The sequence below is a fragment of the Rhinopithecus roxellana genome, chromosome 5, assembly GCF_007565055.1.
Source record: "Rhinopithecus roxellana isolate Shanxi Qingling chromosome 5, ASM756505v1, whole genome shotgun sequence".
In the NCBI taxonomy this organism is placed as follows: Eukaryota; Metazoa; Chordata; class Mammalia; order Primates; family Cercopithecidae; genus Rhinopithecus; species Rhinopithecus roxellana.
In genome coordinates, this window is record NC_044553.1 from 20,778,061 (window position 1) to 20,791,888 (window position 13,828).

Genomic DNA, 13,828 nt, shown 5'->3' on the forward strand with positions numbered 1-13,828 from the left:
CTCTGCCTTCCTTCCCCTGCATATCAGAGCATAAGGGAGGTGCAGGCATGCCTGGCAGAATGCACGTGTCAGAGTAAAGAGCACAGTGATTGCTGGTGTTCCGGTGTGACCAGGTAGCTCTGATTCCCCAAAGTTAGTCTGAGGACTCTACTTTGGATGGGAGATGATTTTGAGGGATATGTGGATGGCTGTTATTAAGTTTATTAGTTCTCTGTTGATCCTGAAGTTAATTTTTATTTGAGGCAAGTGGCACTCCTTTTGATTGACAGTTGCCCTATGAAGTTGATATTTACATACATGTTTGCAAGTATAATAATGAACTGACTTAAGAAAATAAGTAAACAAAAACACAAGTGGCAAAATCGTGAAGATGACATGGAAATGAATATGTTTGGTAAACAACTAAAAAGTCTGGGAAGAAGGCTCCTAAATGGAGAGCAATGAACCGAACAGCACATGGGGCGGGGTGGTGGGGAGGCACCTTGGTAAAACTTCGTCGGGGATTTTTCATCCTTCCTGTGTTTTCTCCTCCTCCTCCTCTCTCAGGTTTGTGATAATCCTCTCTCCTCACATCCTGTACAACAAAGAGAAAACACAGAACCGGGAGACTGGTTAAGTGGCAGAACACATTTGGAATCTTGATATGGCTTTGTGTTCATGGCAGGTGATCTTGGATGAGAAGTTTAATTCTCTGATCCTCAGTCTCCTCATCTGTGAAAAGGGGATGATAATATCCTGGTCCCGGTGTTGCTGGGTGGTGCAATAAGCTGATGGAGGTGGAGATATCTCAGCTGTAAGGTGGAGCAGCTGTTCCACGGTGCAGATCAGAGGGCAGTCCATCCAGCAGGTGTCATCTGCCTCCTGCATTCTTTTTCTCTGCTTCCAGAATAGCCCGAGTTTTGCCTGAAATCCCTCTCTCTGCCTCTTACCTGGTGGTTAGAATAAGGCAGGTGACCCAGGCCTAAGCCAGTCAGAGCATAGGATTCTCCTGAGTCACTCAGGGTGGCAAGTTGGCTTGAGCTGGTCCAGACAGAATGAGCCTCAGATGCCTGAAAAGAGTAGAAGTGAGTGTGAAAAAGCTGCTGCCATCTTGTGGCTACAGGGCAGGGCCAGAAAGTGGAATGGGAGCTGAGAGATGGGGAGACCTGGGAACCTGGGGTTTACTGAGTCTCTGAACCCAGCTCTGCCTGAAGCCAGAACTACTCCTAGAGTTTTCAATGACAAGAGTTAAAAGTCTTCCTCTTTTGCCTAAGTTAATTTGCCTAAGTTGGTTTTCTGCCCCTGAAACCAACAGTCCAGACTGACATGTTCCTTCTCCCCAGTCAACTATCTTTTGTGATAATGGAGGGAAAAGAGAATGGTTATGTGGAACCGCAGATAGTTAGAGCTATACAGGCCTTCAGAATGATCCAATTCTTCCTATTTGCTTGAAGCATGACTTTCCTGGGCCTTACGGACTTTTGCCTTCTTAGGCCCCTTCCTCCATAAAAATATTGAAAAACATATTTTGGTACTGTGTTGGTATAAAGATAAATATACTCCAAGACAGATTGTATTTACTTACTTTTCTAAAAAAATAAATTAAAATATTTCCTTGGGCCTTGGGCGAGATGCCTATGTACTTAATGGATAAATCAACTCTGGGAGTGTTAACTTTCTTTTCTTGCTTGTATACTTTCTTTCTTTCTTTCTTTTTTTTTTTTTGAGGTGGAATCTCACTGTGTTTCCCAGGCTGGAGTGCATGGGTGCAATCGCAGCTCATTGCAACCTCTGCCTCCTGGGTTCAAGCGATTCTCCTGCCTCAGCCTCCTGAGTAGCTGGAATTATAGGCACGCACCACCATGCCCGGCTAAATTTTTGAATTTTTAGTAGAGATGAGAGTTCACCATGTTGGCCAGGTTGGTCTTGAACTCCTGACCTCAGGTGATCCTCCAGTCTCAGCCACCCAAAGTGTTGAGGTTACAGGTGTGAGCCACTGTGCCCAGCCTGCTTGGATACGTTTTTGTCATGGGCATACATTTGTGATAAACAGTGAGTTCCTAGTGCAGACACATCACTTTTCAGCTGATCTGCAGTGCATATTAACGGCCACATCAATGGAGACCATTTATGAATTAATAGAACAGTTACAACAATATTGTGGATCCCAGTGGGTGAGGGCTCAGAGTAGTGATCACTTCCGATTGGCTGAATGCATTTGTTGTCTCTTTAGGCTGAATGTGATGGGGATGGAGCTCAGAGCAATGCTTACTTCTGATTGGCTGAATACGCTTGCTGTCTGACTGGCTGGAATGTAACAGGACCACACTAAAGAGCACTGCTAACCTCCGATTGATTGAATGCCTAAGTGTCAGCCAGAGATCCACAGGCTGCAGGCTGAAGAAAGGACTATCTCATGAAATCATGGTGGTTGTATCAGAACAGAATCTTTTCATTTCTGTTGATAAATCTCTAGCATAAAATGTCCCCAGTACAAATCTTTCTGTAAAGGTGGTGGAAATCCATGAGCATTTATGTTGCTCAGATGACCCCAGACCTGTCCTCCACAGAATGTAAGCCTCCAGAGTGTAAGCATCCTGCCCTCACTGACTGTCTGGATGCTGCATTTGGGACCAACAGCCTTTGCAGGCCTGGGGCTGGTTATGACTAACTCCTGGTGGATCTGGGCTGCGAGAGCGTAGCGGGTGGGAGAGAGCCCCATGTTCAGCTCCATCGTATCCCCTTTCCCATGCCGCCCCCACCCCCCACCCCAAACGCCTCTCTGGCTTTTCCTGAAAAGTCCCAGACTCAGGCTCTGGAACTCTGCCAGCGTGGGTGGAGCAAGGTAAGTGTAGATCACGGGAAATTTTTCAAATGTTCAGGAAGAAGCAGCCCAGCTTAAATAGCTATGAGGCTTAAGAGTGGGTCTCAAGGTGCTCCCCAGACCAGCAACATCACCATCAACAGAGGACTTGCTAGAAATGCACATCCTTAGCTCTCACCTCAGACCTGCGAACCACAACCTCAAGCCCTCTGGGGGACGTCGATGCATGCTCAGGAGTGGGTACCTGCGTTCTGTAGGGTACCTTCCCTGAGAACACAGGTTTTCCCTTCCTTTGGAGGATTTTCTGTGACAGTTTTGCTGACCCGCACTCCCAGCAAACAGGTTCCTGGGCCGGCTCTAGCCCAGGCAGACAGGTCCTAAGACCCCATTGGCGGCGCACGGGGGTCCCACTAGCCCAGGAGAGCCGAGAATCCCGCTACAGAGTCCCCTTTTAGGGCTCTCCACAACACCCACGCCGAATAGGTCAAAATCCTTTAAGCGTTTTGGCCTTTACTTCTCTTACTGAGGTGGCACTGATAGCTAACATGTTATTTAAGATGCTCCAAAGGCCACGCTGCTGCGCTGTGACCACGCATCGCAGGGATCACGTTTTCCTGCGGACGGTGGATCCTGGGTGGCGGCGCGCGTTCTCCGCAGCCTCCCAGCGTGGCCACTAGATGGCGCTGTTGCACTTTCCTATCGGCTCCGCGGGGCGCGCCGTAGCCTGGCTCCTGGCTTCCCAGGGTCCCACCGGAGTCCCCGAAGTGTAATAACGACGTGCCACTGTGAGCTGAGGCCGGTCTCACTAAGATGTCCAGGAAATGATATGCAACCAGGAGGCTTGGCCTAGAGGGAACGCTAACTGTGGGATTGTGGCTGGAGAGCCTTTAGGACTTTACAGGTCTCCCTCTCCACGCCCCGCATGCTGCCCCCACCCAAGACCAAGCCCTTTGGGGTGGCAGAGTTCCCGTCACCGACCCTAATATCAAGGCCCTCCCTTGCTGAGCGCTCATAAAAGTGGCGACAGGCCATTTTCTTCTCACGGGAAGCCTCTAATCTGATTGCATCCCGCATTCTTTTGTGTCTGAGCATCAATTCAGCCATGACAGGGAGGAAAAGGAAAAACGCCACAGATTGGCAAGGGGTCCGCAGAAGGCCCCGAGAGAGAAGGAGCGATCTGCTGGGCTTGAGGACTACAGGGCTGGGCACGCGATTGAGTGGTCCGTGGGTGCTTTGGGAGCAGAAGAGGGACGGCAGGGTCGGGCCAGGACTGAGGAGACACTCGCTGCAGGGAGCTGCGGGAACACACGCAGCAACCTTGGCCTTTCCAGCAGCAGTTTCCTTGGAGGATGAGGCCGTAATGGTGATAGTAATAAACATGGGGCGGCAATGAGAACAAACGCACTGAACTCTGTCTCATTGCACCCCTACGAGGGAGGGACTGTGGCGTCCCAGTACACAGGTGGGGAAGTGGAGGCACAGGGAGGCGGAGGCAGGATTCCAAACCAGGCCTTTGATTCCAGGCCTCCTTGCCTCCAAGCCAGAGGCCCTAAGGTCTGCAGTAGAGGTCCTAGGAGCTGTGGTGTCCCGACTGAGGGGTCTGCCCCAGTCTGGGGCCTTCTTGGGATGTGTCTCTCCTTATTGGCTCCAGGGGCAAGGAGGGGACCCAGGGTTCGCGACTGTTCCACCAGAGGCCCCACCTCCTCCCTCAACGCAGCTTTACAGACACTGGGGGCTCCCAAAGGACAGAGCTTTGAATCCACCTGGAAGGTTTAAGAGAAAGTGCGCAGTCTCCTATGCCCTACCCCTGAGACTGCTGACAGTCATCGCTGAGGGCTGCAGCGTTGGAATCAGGCATCTTCTGAGGAAGAGAAAGGCACCACAGCCACAGCACAGAAGACTAGGTGAGGGCAGTGGGAAACCTCTGGACCAGGACAAGCGGCCAGCCAGAGCCGACCTGTCCATAGGGACCAGATGGAGAGAGGGAGGTGGATGAACATGAAATACAAGTGCAGGAAATTGCTGTGTAGACAGCACCCCTGGAGCTGAGTGAGGCTCCCGGCAGGGTCTCCTCTCAGTGACTGGCACTCCGCTCACCTAATTGCTCAATCCGGGATGCCTGGGAGCTGCCCTCGCCCCTTTCTTGCTGCGTGTTTTCAGGCAAATGCTTCAACGAGCCCCTCAAGACCACCCCTCAAACGCCCCGCTCCTCAAGCCTCCCTCAGCTTTTGCTTTAGTGTTCCAGAAACACACTCTAATTCAGGTTTCTGGTTTTACTTTCTCATAGAACCCTGTGTTAGGGTGTTCGTGTATTGTTATAAAGAAATACCTGCAGCTGGATAATTTACAAGCAAAATAAGTTTAATTGGCTCACAGTTCTGTAGGCTGTAGCGCATGGTACCAGCGCCTGCCTCTGGCGGGGGCTTCAGGAAGCTTCCAATCATGGCGGAAGGCAGGGGGTGGGGTGGGAAGTCAGCATCACAGGCAAAGAGCAGGAGCAAGAGAGAGGGGGAGTGCCACACCCTGTTAAACAACCAGGTCTCAAAGACTCACCCACTGTGGTGGGGACAGCACCAAGCAAGCCATTCCCGAGGGACGGCCCCCATGGCCCAAACACCCCCGACAGGCCCCACCTGCGACATTGGGGTTTACACTTCAGCATGAGATTTGGAGAGAAAAACAGCCAAGTTATATCAGCCCCCCCAATTTACTGTCTTAAATGTTTTTTTTAAATTTAAGAGATGGGGTCTCACTCTGCTGCCCACGCTGGAGTACAGTGGTGCAATCAAAGTCCGCTATAACTTTGAATTCCTGGGCTCAAGCAAGCCTCCTGCCTCAGTCTCTCTAGTAGCTGGGACCACAGATGGGTGACACCACATTCAGCTAATTAATTACTTTTTTTTTTTTTTTTGAGAGATGGGATATCACCATGTTGCTAAGGCCAGTGTTTGAGTGTTTTAGATCTTTTTGAACTTCTCCCTTATAGCTTTTAACAGTTTGCTATGACCCATCTACTGGTGTGATTTTTGGCCTGTCTCTCTGCTTCCCCCTCCTCCTCCCTGTTCCCCTCCTCCTTTTCCCCATTCTCCTCCTCCTCCTTTCCCCTTCTCCTCCCCTCTCCTCCTTATCCTCTTCCCTTTCCTCCTCCTCCTTCTTCAGGCTATAAGCCTCCTGAGACTGTCAGTTTTGCTCCCCACTGTGATAGGGCCTGGGGCAGCCCCTGGAATCCAGTGGGACTTGAGAAAATTGGTGTCAGCCCTCGCCTGGGCCCCAAGCTGGTCCCCACCCCTGCTGGTCACACTTTGCTGCCAGCTTATGCTGTAGTGGTGGAACATTCTCTCCCTCTGCTTGCAGTTACTCAAAGATAAGATTTACAAGCAGACTACTTGACCGGGCACAGTGGCTTATGGATGTAATCCCAACACTTGGGAGGCTGAGGTGGGCAGATCACTTGAGGCCAGGTGTTCGAGACCAGCCTGGGCACCATGCAGAAACCCAGTCTCTACTAAAAACACAAAAATTAGGTGAGTGTAGTGGCACACACCTGTAGTCCCAGCTACTCGGGGGGCTGAGGCAGGAGAATCACTTGCACCCAGGAGGCAGAGGTTGCAGTGAGCCGAGATCTGAGATCACACCACTGCACTCCAGCCTGGGTGACAGAGTGAGACTGTCTCAAAAAAAAAAAAAAAAAAAAAAAAAAAAGAGCAGAGCCTTTTTTGTGGAATTAATTTTAAATTGACAAGAGATGCAAAAATGTAGATAGTACAAGGCACTCCTGTGTACTTTTTATTTCAACTCGCTTGTGGGTCATTTTTTTTTTGGAGCCATTGGAGGGTGAATTTTATGGAACATGGCCCTTTGCGCTTCAGCACTCCAGTGGGTATTTCCTAAGAATGGAGATAACCTCTTATATCATCATAGTGCAGTCACTGACACCAATTTGCATTGATGCAATACTTTCATCTTATCTACTGTCTGTATTCTAATTTTGCCTCTTGGTTTAATAATGACCTTTATAGCATCCCCCCTCCTCCATAGTACAGGATCCGGTTTAGGGGCAGATACTACATCTAGCTGTCATGTCTCTTTAGATACCTTGATCTGGACCATTTCCACAGCATTTCTTTTGTCTTTTATGAGATTGGCATTTTTGAAGCATATAGTACTTCTGCCTTTAAAAAAAGAACCTTCTTTATTTTGTGTGTGTCCGATGAGTCTCTGTAATTATGTGGGAACACAGAGCAGACGATTTTATTTCTTCTCAAGGTACCCCATGTGAAAGCAGATTTAAAATCAGAACCTTCTTCAAGTGCCTTCTCATAGCACAAGCTATTAATATTTTCATTTCTCTTTGCTACCATGGGATCTGTGCAAATGCTGGAACGTCAGGAGATGGCTCTCTTTCAATGTGGGCTCTGAAAAAAACTCATTTATTCTCAGCTGTGGTTGAAAGACCTTAATAAGCCTCCTGGCTTCGAGCAGGAAGGCCGGCTTTAGGCATGAGTGATGCTGGCAGTTCCCACGCTTCCCAAATGCCATTTTCCCTGTCGGTACTGCCCGAGCTGTGCTATAAAGTCGTCCCCACAGAGCAGCTGTGGCTGGGAACAATCGACCTTTTACCTCCGTGGTGGTTTCGCTGCATCGTTTTTGAAAACACTCCAGTGTGCCGTACCACAGCGGGAGTGCCAGGGAAACAGTTGGCAGGCTCCCTTGCCCTCTGGGCCACCTCTCTGCACTTGGAGTGCTGCTAAAATGCTGATGTCCCAAGAAGAGGGGACACCAGAAGCTATTACTGGCCATTGGCTACTGAAGATGACCTAATAACTGGGTGTCCCTGGGGAGGATGGTGGAGAACTGGACCACAGGGGTGCATGGTCCCTGGGACTGATAGCAGCGGTGACACCCTTGTAGACATCCTTTTCTGCATGACTCTCACTAGTCCCAGAAAAGAAAAAAGACATATCCTTGTTGATGCTTTAAAGTCTCCATTGAGAAAGCAGCCAGAGGAGGTGGAAAGAGAACCACTGTTCACCGTTCAAGTCTTGGGTTCAAATCTTGACTCTGCCTCTGATGAACAAGGGGTTTTAACCGCTTCTGTGCCTCTTCGGTGTTCACAGTTTGTGGTGATGACAGAGGGGGTGATATATGGAACAGGCATCGGGTCTGCTTAGAGTCAGAGCTTCCACAGTGGAGTGCACTGCCTCCTCCTGCCTCCTGACTGCCTCTGTGCTCCCCCAGTATTGAGATGGGGAGGCTGTGTCACCATGCCCCAGGCCACGTGGGCACAAGTATCTGTGTGCTCTAGATTTGTTTTGATGACGTATAGTAAGAAGCTCAGATATGGGAATAATTGTCACCAAGAAACACCTTATCCTAATTACAGTTTCCTGCAAACAGGAGGCACGTTCACAAGAGGAAGTGCCTGGTTGGTCAGGGTGATTGGTTTGGGGAACATGGGTCAGAGGCCTTTATTGTGCTTTCCCTGGGGTGGAGCAGAGAGGCAGGGCAAGCTGTCTCAGGATTGGTGAATTTGAAGAATTTCCAGGTTCTGGGGCATCCAGGCTGTCCCTAGTTGTCTGGCACTTGGGCCTGGGGTGATTAGGGTGGATGGATGGTGGCCCAGGAGGGTGGGAACCCAATAAAGGAGGATGCTGGAGGGAGTTGTGAGATTGAGATTTGTTTGTTTGCATTTGAAAAACATACCTGGGGGTAGGGGGCAATTTGTTGACTGTCTTAGAGTTTAACTATCCCTGGAGGGGCAGTCCCTTCAGGGTCAGCAAAGCCACAAATGTGATAGCATCAGCATACAGAAATAAAAGGAATGAGGAGACATGGCTGATATGGGTACTTCCATCCCCTGCAAGGAGTACGCTCTAACTTTGGACAGCCCCCCAGGAGGCTGCTCCCTGGGTCTCTAAGGCTGTGGCTTTGTGTAGGGTCTTCTAGAATGCATGCTTCACTGACACTAATATAAACTTCCTGGGTGAGCACAGAATGGCTGGATTCTTCATTCAAATGGGGATACTTCCAGCATTCCATGAAGCTTGGCAGGCAGAGCAGTTCCTGCAGAGGCCTTGTCAAAAGCCTCTCTTCAATCTGTTTCTTGCTCAATAGGTCAGCCAGGGCAGTCATCAGGAGATGCCTGCCTGGGGTGAGTTGGGGAGGCCCAAGAAGAGGACCGATCCCTTTGGGAAGAGGGTGGTGAGCTGGCTTTGCATGACAGCTTGTCTCAGTGGAGTTTACCTTCTCTCCGACGGCAAGTCCGAAGGGGAAGCAAAACATCATACAGACCACTCTGGAATGTAAGGGCTCTGAGCTCACCAGGTTTTGTTTGCAACTGAAAATGAGGCCATCTCAGGTGACCAGCTCCAGCAGGGAGCAGTAGAGTCAAGTGGCCCTGCACATTACTTCCTGTGTGTGTGTTTGTGTGTGTGTGCACTTGTGTAGGCTATGGGGCGGTCAAAACTGTTGTGAGCTCCAAGGGTGATGGTGAAGGTCAATGTTGTGCAAGGCCACTCATGGGCCACAGTGGGTGCACACTTGGGGTGGAGAAGGGAAAAAGACCACCTCTTTTGTGGCTCTCTGAAACTGAAGAATTGAGGACTACTGATGAGGACTGATGTTGTCTGAGTTCTGGGAAGAGCATCTGACTTGATATCAACAACTGGGCTTGAACTGGAAAACTCTGGAAGGTTGGTGAAACACTTTGACAGAGAGACTACAGCATATTGGTCAAGCCAAAATTACAGTGACCCTTCATGCAGCCTTTTGTTTTCCCTTTTTTTTTTTTTTTTTGAAATGGAATCTTGCTCTGTCGCCCAGGCTGGAGTGCAGTGGCGTGATCTTGGCTTGCTGTAATCTCCCCCTCCCGGGTTCACGCGGTTCTCCTGCCTCAGCCTCCCGAGTAGCTGGGACTACAGGCGTCCGCCACCACACTTGGCTACAGTTTTGCATTTTAGTAGGTGCATTTTCACCGTGTTAGCCAAGATGGTCTCGATCTCCTGACCTTGTGATCCGCCTGCCTCGCCCTCCCAAAGTGCTGGGATTACAGGCGTGAGCCACCGTGCCCGGCCCATCCAGGCTTTAAGTTTCTCTGAGAATGTGCTATGTGACTTCCTCCTCCTCCTCTTGGTTCCTTCTTTCCCTTTTCCCTTCCATTCCATACCTACTGTGAATCAGTCACTGTGTCTTAGGCACTGGGCACAAAAGCCCCAGTGCTGGCCTGTGTGGAGTTTATAATCTAGACCAAGGTTCTTCAGCCTCAGTATTATTTAGTGCTCTGGGCTGGGGAATTCTGCTGCCAGCGGCTGTCCTGGGCATTATATGGTGTGCAGTTGCATCTCTGGATGCTACCTAGTGGATGCCAATAGCTCCTCCCTCTGCTCCAGTATTTGGCAATGAACTAATGTCTCCAGACATTCCCCAGTGTCCCACGGGGTGTCACAGTCTCCCTGGCTGAGAACCACAGGTCCAGGGGGGAAAACAGCCAACCCATCAGCCTGGTCAACACAGTTTGCATAGTGTGGCCAGAGTGCCCGGATGGGGCTACTCAGGAGTCTTCTCCTGATCAGAGTCTGGGGCAGTGGAATTTGCAGTAGGTGGTTAGTACTTACCTGTTGAGAAGGTAATGAACCACAGGTCCCCAAATAAAACCCCAGCCAGGAGAAGAACTTTTTTTTTTTTTTTTTTTTTTTTTTTTTTTTTTTTTTTTTTTTTTTTTAAGACAGAGTCTCACTCTGTCATCCAGGATGGAGTACCAGTGGTACAATCATAGCTCAGTGCAACCTCCAACTCCTGGGCTCAAGTGATCTTCCTGCTTCAGCCTCTGAGTAGCTGGGACTATAGTCACATTCTACTGCACTTGGCTAATTTTTTAGTTAATAGTTGTTGTAGAGATAGGTTCTTGCTGTGTTGCTCAGGCTGGTCTCAGACTGTTGGCCTAAAGGTATCCTTCTAACTTGGCCTCCCAAAGTGCTAGGATTACTGGTGTGAGCCACCACACCCAACTGTCTTAGTATCATGGGGCGCTTGTCCTGGATTCTCTGCATTGGTTCCATCAATCAGGTATCTGTAAATAAGATAAAGAATAAAATGACCTCCCTTGCTAATCTCTTTCTGCTTTTCCTTTACCTTTACATAAATGCATTGTAGGATAATGAGTTCCTTTGGTGGCAGGCCTGCAACTGGAGGTTTTCTACTTTGGAGTAAACCTCGAATTCCCTTAATGTTTCTGTGGCCTTTTAAAGAGGAGGCAAAGAAGAAGGTCCTAATGGTTTTCTTTGTGTCTGATCCAGGGGAGCCAGCTTCAGCTTTTGCCAAGTGTTTGGTTGCATCTGACGCTTGGTGAAGGCACATGCATCTGCTGCCCTGACATCCAGCAGAAGGAACCATCTGGCTCAAGAATCCATTACAGAAGAGGCCGTCAGCACCCGCCACTTGTGTCTCCCCACGTCCAGCTGAGTTTCCTTCTCTCTGCTCAACTCCGAAGTGTGTTGATGGGTCAATCGATGCGGCCCTTGCCATTGCGTCTCACTGGGAATTCCGGTGAGGCAGCTGTCTGCCTGCGTGCATGCCAGCTAGCTCCTTGGTCAACACACACTTGTTTAAAGTGCTACAAGAAACTGCTGGAAAGGATTTTCTCTGGCTCATTTGACTGTTGAAAAAGGCCACACCTGCTTCAAGTTCCTCAAATACTCAGGGGGTAATTACAAGCATTTTTAGAAAACAAAACAGCCAAATGGAAAATTTTTGTTACAAAACATGCTTTGGCCACTTCAATAGTTGAAATGACAAGAGATTGGAAACCCCCTTAAGTGAGATCATGCTATTTTTGAGAACATATTCTTTAAGAGGAAAACTGTTCTAAATACTAACAATGGTGACAGTGATGCTGTTTATGATAGCAATGACAGATCCACATAATTTCCATTCCCAAAGGTCCCTTTTGGTCACTCAGGCTCCCAACCTTGGAATAATCTTTCTTTCCTGCATATCATCTCATGGTCAACTAGTTGCCAAGATCCCTAGAGTTTCCATCTTTCATCCCACATTGCTGTTTTTCTCCTTTCCATCCCCATCACCTTTGTTCAGTTCCTCATGTGTCTTTCCTAAACTTTGGCAAGGGCTGCTTAACCTGTATCCTTCCTCCCTTCTATTTTATCATTCACCTTTCAACCATTTCCCAGGAATTCCATTGTAGTAGTTACTTATTGCTGAGTAAAAATTAGCCCAACATGTGTTGGCTAAAAACAACAAATATTTACTATATCACATAGTTGCTGAGGGTCAGGAATTTGGAAACATCTTAGCCAGGTGGTTCTGGTTCATGGTGTCTCATGAGGTTTTAGCCAAGATGTCAGCTGGGGCTGCAGTCATCGAAGGCTTGACTGGGACTTAAGGATCCACTTCCCAGATGGTGTACTCATATGGCTGTTGGTAAGAGGCCTCAGTTCCTCCCTAGTTTTTGATAGGAGGTGTCAGTCTCTCATCACATGAGTTTCTCCACAGTGCTGCTTCAGTGTCCTTATGACATGGCAGCTGGCTTCCCCCAGAGCAGGTGATCCATGAGAGGAAGCAAGGAGGACAATGCCATGCCGTTTAAAATCTAGTCTTGGATGCCAGACACCATGTCTCCCTCATATTCTGTTAGAAGCTGGCCCACATTTTAGTTTAGAGGAGGGGAATTAGGTTCCACCTTTAGAAGGCAGTGGTGTTGAAGAATTTGTAGACATACTTTAAAATGATCTCATCCCTTATGAAAACACTGCTCTCTGTGTTTTCAGGGAATTTAGTCCACAAGCTCTTCCATGGTTGGTTTACCCAGTCTAGACAGACAGACTGCTGGAAAAGTAACCCAGTCCTGCTATATCTTTCCTTAAAAACCCTCACAGACTGTCCCGTGTTTAAAGAACTTAGCACAAAGTGCTCCTCCCACCCTCTGCGACCCTTAACTTTCCCTCCTTCACTCCCTCCATTCCCTTCCCTCCCTCCCTCCTTTCCCTCCCTCCCTCCCTCCCTCCCTCCCTCCCTCCCTTCCTTCCTTCCTTCCTTCCTTCCTTCCTTCCTTCCTTCCTTCCTTCCTTCCTTCCTTCCTTCCTTCCTTCCTTCCTTCCTTTCTTCCTCTCTCTCTTCCTCTCTCTCTTTCTCTCTCTCTCTTCTCTCTTTCTTTCTTTTGATGGAGTTTCACACTGCCTCCCAGGCTGGAGTGCACTGGCATGATCTCAGCTCGTGGCATCTTCCACCTCCCGGGTTCAAGCGATTCTCCTGCCTGTCTCCTGAGTAGGTGGGAAACCAGGCGCCCACCACCATGCCTGGCTAGTTTTTTTTTTTTTTTTTTTTTTTTTGAGACGGAGTCTCACTCTGTTGCCCAGGCTGGAGTGCAGTGGTGCAATCTCGGCTCACAGCAACCTCTGCCTCCTGGGTTCAAGCGATTTGCCTGCCTCAACCTCCTGAGTAGCTGAGACTACAGGTGCATGCCACCATGCCTGGCTAATTTTTTTGTATTTTTAGTAGAGACGAGGTTTCAGTGTGTTAGCCAGGTTGGTCCTAATCTCCTGACCTCGTGATCTGCCTGCCTCAGCTTCCCAAAGTGCTGAGATCACAGGCATGAGCCACCGTACCTGGGCAATTTTTTGTGTTTTTAATAGAGAAGGGGTTTCACCATGTTAACTAGGCTCATCTCCAACTCCTGAGCTCAGGTGACCCACCCTTCTCGGCCTCCCAAAGTACTGGAATTACAGGCTTGTAGCCACCACTCTCCACTGCCACCCCTAACTTTTAAGGTGATTGACATTTCTGGTCATATCTTCTCCTACTCCCCAAAGGGCAGCCTACCTTCTAGTTTACCTGGAAGCTCGCTGTCTTCTGAACACATCCTGTGCTCCACATCCTGTGGCTCCATCAATTCCCACTGCCCTCTGAACTCCTGCCTCTCCCTTACACTCATTTTTAATCACCAAGCCCTGCTGGCTTTACTTTCTTAATTAGTTCACAAATAGTTCCCCACCTCTCTCTCTGTCTTTCCAA

At 49.0% G+C, this 13,828-nt stretch overlaps 1 long non-coding RNA gene across 1 annotated transcript in view; it reads left to right on the forward strand.

Moving 5' to 3' along the window:
• Nucleotides 1-4,516: 4,516 nt before the first annotated feature.
• The window catches only part of LOC115897748, a 103,635-nt gene continuing 94,323 nt past the window's right edge, over nucleotides 4,517-13,828 (forward strand). Inside the window, exon 1 of the long non-coding RNA XR_004057542.1 lies at nucleotides 4,517-4,707. This is a non-coding gene — a long non-coding RNA (uncharacterized LOC115897748). The remainder of the gene's footprint in view (nucleotides 4,708-13,828) is intronic.